The sequence below is a fragment of the Papaver somniferum genome, unplaced genomic scaffold, assembly GCF_003573695.1.
Source record: "Papaver somniferum cultivar HN1 unplaced genomic scaffold, ASM357369v1 unplaced-scaffold_19, whole genome shotgun sequence".
Lineage (NCBI taxonomy): Eukaryota > Viridiplantae > Streptophyta > Magnoliopsida > Ranunculales > Papaveraceae > Papaver > Papaver somniferum.
Genome location: NW_020628818.1, coordinates 7304054 through 7311657, shown reverse-complemented (window position 1 = coordinate 7311657; position 7604 = coordinate 7304054). Strand labels below are relative to the sequence as shown.

Genomic DNA, 7604 nt, shown 5'->3' with positions numbered 1-7604 from the left:
GACAAACACGCCTTTCTCCTTGAAACCCTAGTTTTTTGTTAGATTACTCTTAAATCTTCTGCAAATCGCTCCTGCTTGACTACAGTTTCAATGGGCAATTGTTTAACTACGGTTCCGATGAGGAACTGCTTAACTAAGGTTCCACTTGGGAACTTTAATTTGCTTCCGGAAGAGATCATTTTAGATATCTTATCACGTCTGCCAACTGAGTCTGTTTTTGAGTGCAAATTGGTATCAAAATTATGGAGAGATCTGCTTCAACATCCATATTTTCCACGACTGCACTGCAATCATCTTGATTCTGATGGTAAGTTGAGTTTCATATTTTATACAGAAGGATCTGATGAAGAACCGTTTCACTATACTGAGTATGTTGAGAAATTAAACCGTTTCAGTAGAATAAAAATGATCAATTTCAGACCTCCATTTAAGGAATCTTATATTCTTGGTTCATGTAATGGTCTTATTTGTTTCAATACACGCCTTGATAATAGTTTCTATTTGCAACCTGCTTACATCTGTAATCCCATCACCAGAGAATATATCGTCATTCCAATTATCAAAAGAAAATGATTCTTAAGTGGATTTGGTTACATTCCTTCAACCAAGGAGTACAAGGTTGTAAGAATTTATAACTCCAAGGAAGACCCAGATTATGGAATTACTCAGGTGTACACTCTTGGCAGTGGCATTGGATGGAGAAATAGTAGAAAGATGGACTACAATGTGTTATCTTTTCGTCAACTTGGTGCCTTTGCAAATGGAGCTATTCATTGGGTGGACTCCAGAGGAAGCATTGTTGCCTTTGATTTGATCGATGAAGAGTTTCGACTACTTTCGTCATCACCACCTTGATCGCTACCAACTTTTGTTGAACTACATGTTTTCGGCGGTTTTTTATGTGCATGTTATCACTCAATTGGAGGTTTTGACACATGGGTTTTAAGGAAGAACAAAAGTAATCATGATGTGGTTTGGAGTAAAGAGTTCAGCAGTAGCTTTGGGGAACCAATTAACTTTACGAAAACTGGTTGGCTTTTATGCTACGATTATCGTGATAAACATGTCTATCGATACGCTCCAAAAGCTTCATCTTCCAGAATGCTTGTGAATTTTGGAAAGAGTGTTAGTATTGGAGTCTCTCACAAGAACACCTTAGTGTCATTGAAAGCTTTAGGAGAAGATGATACAAAACTAATGGATTCGGGTGAAAGAGCAAGTTCTAGCGGGGGACAGAAAGCAGTTATCGTTAGCCGACGTGACAGAAGGAAGAGAGAGATCTCTGGTACGTTTCTTTCTGATTTTTTAGCTCTTGCAGAAATTACAAAACAATGAATCTTGTTGAGCTCAACTCAATGCACAATTTTGAGTTGCTGTTTGCTTTGGTTAAGCTAATTTGCTATGTTTGTTACGAGTATAATGCTGAAGTATATGCCGGAAAAAACCTTGAGATCTGAGAGCTTTCTCAGTGGTTGTAGGAAAAATATATATGTTTCCTCATCTTTAGAATGTTGCGATCTGGAGATCTCATAGTCTGATATTAAGTTGGTGAATCTGATAAATAGAATAAAAGTGTTCATATACTTTAACAATTATTTGAATTTGAAAAGGTATTTCTTTTTCGTTCACCTGTGAATGCCAGAAGAATAACCAACTCTAATAGACGTCACTGAGTTGGGTCTTTCCCGGTTTAGAACCCTTGTTGATGGGCCATGTATGAAGGTCTGACTCACACCGTAAGATGAAGAAATACGTGTTTATGTTTCATTGAACTAAATGCATTGGAGGATATGCGTAGCACTTTAGTGAACTCAACTCCCTTATGCGAACAAAATTGGATAAGTAGTGTTGGGAAAAATTGTAGAAAAGTAGCGTGCACAGTTGTGAATCTATCTGGTTCCCAGTTATGCTCGGCTACTGAGTTTAGCCAAATACTTCTTTGTAATCAGTTACCAACAAGTGTACATTTCCTCTTTGAAGTTTGAACTACTTGTTTTGAGTATGTGTTTAGATTCTGCACTTTTGTTGGTCGGATTTTCTGTTAAATGTATGGAAGCCTATCATTTAGTCTTTCATATAATATGCACTTGTAGTACCTCTAGACTGTGTAGTCGACCTAGTGCTGAATTCACCTTTTCCCCCATTGTCCAAGTTTCAGCTATTTGTTAGCATCCTTCCCATGTCTCTATGTAGTTCTTTTGCATGGTGTCTTATGTGTGTTGATTTATTAATTGTTATCACTCTGTACCCGTCGAGACTTTAATTTTTAAATGTCTCAAATTCTTTCCTCGGTAAATATAGGAAAGCATATAAGTCCTTGGGTATGCTCATCATGACAGTGAAGATCACCATCTTCTGTGCTTCAATGTCAAAAAAATTTAGTGGCATCTCTTTGGATACCCTTATTTTTAACTAGGATGTGGTCTGCATGTAGCGTCATAGAGTTGTTATTTTGATGTCCTAAACGACGTGGGAGGCATATATGCCTGCAGGTGGTAGTTTTTGACAGGCTGCGATGTGCAGTCTGTCTTCTCTTTAGGCAGTCAGGCTCTGCGTAGTCGTTTGAGCTGTTAGCTGCTGTAAGTAGCTCTTGTTTGTAGTTTTGCTTAAGACCTGACTGCTTTCTTTTCTCTGTGTATATCTCTGAACTCTCACTTTCTTTGTGGGAGCTTGGTTTTTACTTTTTAATCAATTTAGCCCTTTCTAATGAAAAAAATGAATGCTAATGGATGAGGATAATACTCCATAATATTGCTTTTGTTTCAGTTTCATTTCTGAAGCTTAAAGTCTCAAGTCTGTAATCTTCGTCAGTTGGCAGGTTACTGACAATTACTCCAGAATTAATTTGAAGAATGGATCACTTGCAAAATTGGTATAGAGAAGCCTCAAGGTTTCTGCATGCCTGGCGTTAAGAAGAGAAACAAGCAGTGTATTGTATGTTGCAGATACAGAGAATCGAGCAATGAACTTTTGTAACTAGGACTCTTAAGCGATATTGTTATATGTGTCAATTCATTAAATTCTATCTAAATAGTTGCCAACTTTTTTCTAATTTGATCACTTTCTTACCTATATTGGAATGAGCATATCATTTTGAGTAAATTAGATTTTATACTCAGAAATCATTTTATGATAAAAAAAGAAAAATCAGAAATCCATCCCACCTCAGAATGCACTCATTGAAAAGATTGGTGCAAGGACGAATGATGAAAGCAATATTTTTAAGCATGAACAAGTGTTTCGACATATTGAAATCCGTGTACCCAGACATCCGGACTAACATCCATCATACAGTTTTTTAAAACTCTTGTTACTACTAAGGTCAAAGGATATCACCTTGTTTTTCCCTATCAATAGTATCAATTTCGATGGATCTTCTTACCCTTCCTCCACAACCACAAGCAGCACATTCAACTCAAAAGGATGGAATATTAATGATCTAAGCCGACCTGGTACTATGTCTGGGTATACGGTTGTTAATGGAGTAAGATCAACGTAATACGTGACACTCCATCCGGTATGGTCCTAGCGCATCCGGTTGGAAGGTAAAGTTAGCTTGTCCCCCTTGTGACACAATCTCAGCCCCCATTCGTTTCGGCTCTTTTGGTTAGGTTATCCATGAGGCTCGCTGGTAGGCTAGCACAACAACCTGTTCAATTAATGTAGTAGTATGTTGTTGGAGCTTAGCTTGTTAGGCTTCCAACTAGTTAATGTAATACTCTTTATTCAATTACAATAAAATAAAAATTAATAAATGAAAATAATTACTATACAAGTTATCCTAAAATACAAGAGATTTGCTATGTAAAATATATTGCATTATCTTCTCATCTTTATGTGTATATCTTTGATATCTTCTGATCTTGATGTAGAATATATTGCAATATCTTCCAGTCTTGGTATGCACATCTTCGATATCTACTAATCTTTATTTGCAAATCTTCATGTTATAGTGGCCCCATATAAACACGTCTAATAAAGTTTAATACCCCCTCAAGTTGGAGACGAAGGAGAAATATCGAGTACACCCAACTTGCTCGTAAACCGAGTATATAAATCGACACCTAGAGGTTTGGTGATGATATCCGCGATTTGGTCGGCTGATCTGATATAACGTGGAGTAATGAGATTACTGTGAATCTTCTCACGAACAAAATGACAACCGATTTCGATATGCTTGGTTTGTTCGTGAAAGATAGGATTTTCAGCAATATGAATTGCTGCTTGACTATCACAGTAAAGTGTGAAAGGTTCTGAAATCGGAATATGTAGGTCCTGGAAAAGATATTTTAACCACTGTAATTCTGCAATTAAATTGGCCATGGCCCTATATTCTGCTTCGGCAGAAGATCGAGAAACGGTTGGTTGTTTCTTAGATTTCCATGAAATCCGACCATCACGGAACATTGTGAAATAACCCGTGGTTGAGCGACGAGTGGTTGGGCAACCAGCCCAGTCTGAATCAGTATAACCCCGTAAATGTAGAGAAATTTTGGCAGACAAAAGAATTCCATGTCCAATCGTTCGCTTGAGATAACGCAAAAACGTAAAGCCGCATCATGATGAGCAGTTCTAGGATTTTGAATAAATTGACTTAAAGTATTCACTACAAACGTGATGTCTGGTCGAGTATCCCTAGATACAAAAGTCGACCAATAAGTCTACGATATGGTGTAGGGTTAGATAAAGGTTCACCATCTGTAAGGCTTGAGGCGAAGATTTTGCTCCATGGGAAAAGAAACCACTTTGGATGCGGTTAGCTCCATATCTTTCAAAAGATCAAGGATGTACTTTCTTTGACAAATAAATATACCTTGATCCGAAAGGGAAACTCCAATACCTAGAAAATATTGTAGACGCCCCAGATTTCAAGCGATAAACGCTTTTCTAGAGAAACTTTGAATTTTGATACGGAGGTTTCATCATTACCTGTAATGATAATGTCATTTATATATATGTAGATCCACGATTATAGGTAAAGAGTGAATAGTCTGATTTAGATTAACAAAAACCTTCACTAATAAGTGCATATGAAAATGTAGCAAACCACTGCCGCGATGCCTGCTTTAAATCATATATGAATTTATTTAAGCGACATACTTGCGTGCCATCCGAATTTTCAAATCCTGGTGGTATTTTGATGTATACCTCCTCTTCTAAATCTCCTTGAAGAAAAGCATTATTCACGTCAAGTTGATGTAAGTGCCATCCACGAATTGCATCCAAAGAGAGTAAAACTCTTGCAGTTACTAATTTGGCGACAGATGCAAAGGTATCGTGAAAATCAATACCTTCCACTTGTGTATAACCTTTGGCGACTAATTGGGCTTTATATCTTTCAATTGAGCCGTATGGATTATATTTTAGTTTGTGTACCCATTTACGACCAATCGTTATTTTCTCTTCGGGTGAGGATTGGTTTGTCCAGGTATTGTTTTGTTTATGAGCCTGAATCTCTTTAAACACCGCCTCTCTCCATACTGGAATTTTATGGCTTGATGATAACTTTTGGGTTCGCCGGTAACGAGAATCTTCGTGAGTGTTAGAGCATTGCTCGGTCGAACTCGTATGCGTTGCTATCTCAAGCATGTTTGTCAAGTTTAGTTGCCAAAACTATATGTCTTGATTTCTAGACTACTTATAGTTAAGTCTCGGACTAGGACAGTTAAGTGTTGTTGAGATCCAGACTCCACGACGATCATCTTACGAAGAAGAGGAACTACTCAAGGAACCGGTGGATCTTCATCCGACTAAAGTTATGTGGATACTTGAACTTATCTATCACTCAAAAGTCTATCTAATCTATCTCTTATCTTGAGACAAAAGTCGTATTGCTATATAGACTTCTGTTATAAACATTTGATATTTCATCTTGTAATGTTTTTAGATTTATTTATTTAAATTCTAAAGTGATTTGGAAGATGATTTTTGCAGTATTAATCTTTATGGTTTTATATGTTGCAATATATTATGGGATATGTGTGTTTACGTCCGTGAACTATTATTGTCCCATACGATGTCAAAAGTTATCTCTTTCATATGTCGACATGCATGTATTGATACAAGATCGATGAACTTTTGACAAACAAAATTTAATCCTATTATGTCAGTTCTTTGATGGAAGATGGGTTAAAATCTTTTGTTTACAAATTAAGATTATGTCTATTATATGTCGTTATGCAAATAGTGATGAAGATAGAATGAATCTTTGTATATTCCGCAATATTGATCTTCCCTGATCCAAATATTTTATGTATATATTGTGCGGCTCCATAAATATTCTTATGTGAGCATTTCCAACAAAACAAATCATGAATTCGCTTATGATTAATTTGGTTGTATATTCCGATTAAATTAATCATGGGTTCTCTTGTGATTAATTTAATTGAGAAGTTTGGATACAAAATCATTTATTTTGTGGTTTTTGGTATCCAAAGAAATCCTTCTTTTCTTGTAAAAGTAAGGTAGCTCTTGTTGTTCTTTCGGTAATGGCATCAAATGGGTGAGAGTTCTTTTGAGCTTGCGCTTAATTTCCATATCTTTGTGGGGAGTGCGCCTGTGGAATATTTTAGGAGTTATCTTGTATCTTTATAAACTCCTTGATTAATGCATTAGCTTCGTCTATTTTATTGCATCTAAACAAAGTTGATATGTATTTTTCTTTGGTCTTGAAGCATCTTCGTGGAAATTTCATTAGGATCCCGTTTTCGTACCTTTGCCAATTTTATTGACAAAAAGGGGGAGAATTAATATGTAGTTCACACTACAAATACATATGGTTTACGTGTTTTACGGATCATTATGTAAGGGGGAGTGGTTTTCATGTTGAGATGAAAGTATTGACTAAGGGGGAGTGATACATATCACCATAGTATTGTTGTCGAAGTTGTGATATAAGAACTTTGATACTGTGTAATAATACTATGACACTGTATAACAATGATCGAGAGCTTTTGTTTTCTCATTGTTATGGCTACGGATCTTCAACAACTATGATGATGAATTGAACATCTATGGAATCATGGGAGTACTTGGAAAAGACGAAGTTTTCGAGTAATGTTGAAGCACCAAGGAGATCAAGCATGTGGACGAGAAGCTACATAGTTTTATTTATTTTGTAATCCATATGTATTGATAGTTTTGCCACTAAAATTGACAAAGGGGGAGATTATTAGAGCATTTCTCGGTCGAACTCGCATGCGTTGGTATCTCAAGCATGTTTGTAAAGTTTAGTTGTCAATACTATATGTCTTGATTTCTGGACTACTTATAACTAAGTCTCGGACTAGGACAGTTAAGTGTATTTGAGCTCCAGACTCCACGGCGATCATCTTACGAAGACGAAGAACTACTCAAGGAACCGGTGGATCTTAATCCGACTAAAATGTATGTGGAGACTTGAACTTATCTATCACTCAAAATTCTACCTCTCTATCTCCTATTCTTGAGACAAAGTCGTATAAGTATGATAGTTTTCATACATACACATTTGCTATTTCGAGCCGAGTTTACTCGCCTATATTTTTCTCAAAATATGTGTTGGTAAGCTTTCGCTTTAACCACTTTTCATCTTAACCCGTGACGAAAGTCATGATGACATTTCA

At 36.5% G+C, this 7604-nt stretch overlaps 1 pseudogene; it reads left to right on the top strand.

Moving 5' to 3' along the window:
- LOC113338663 lies at positions 1–3064 on the top strand (annotated as a pseudogene).
- Positions 3065–7604: the final 4540 nt, after the last annotated feature.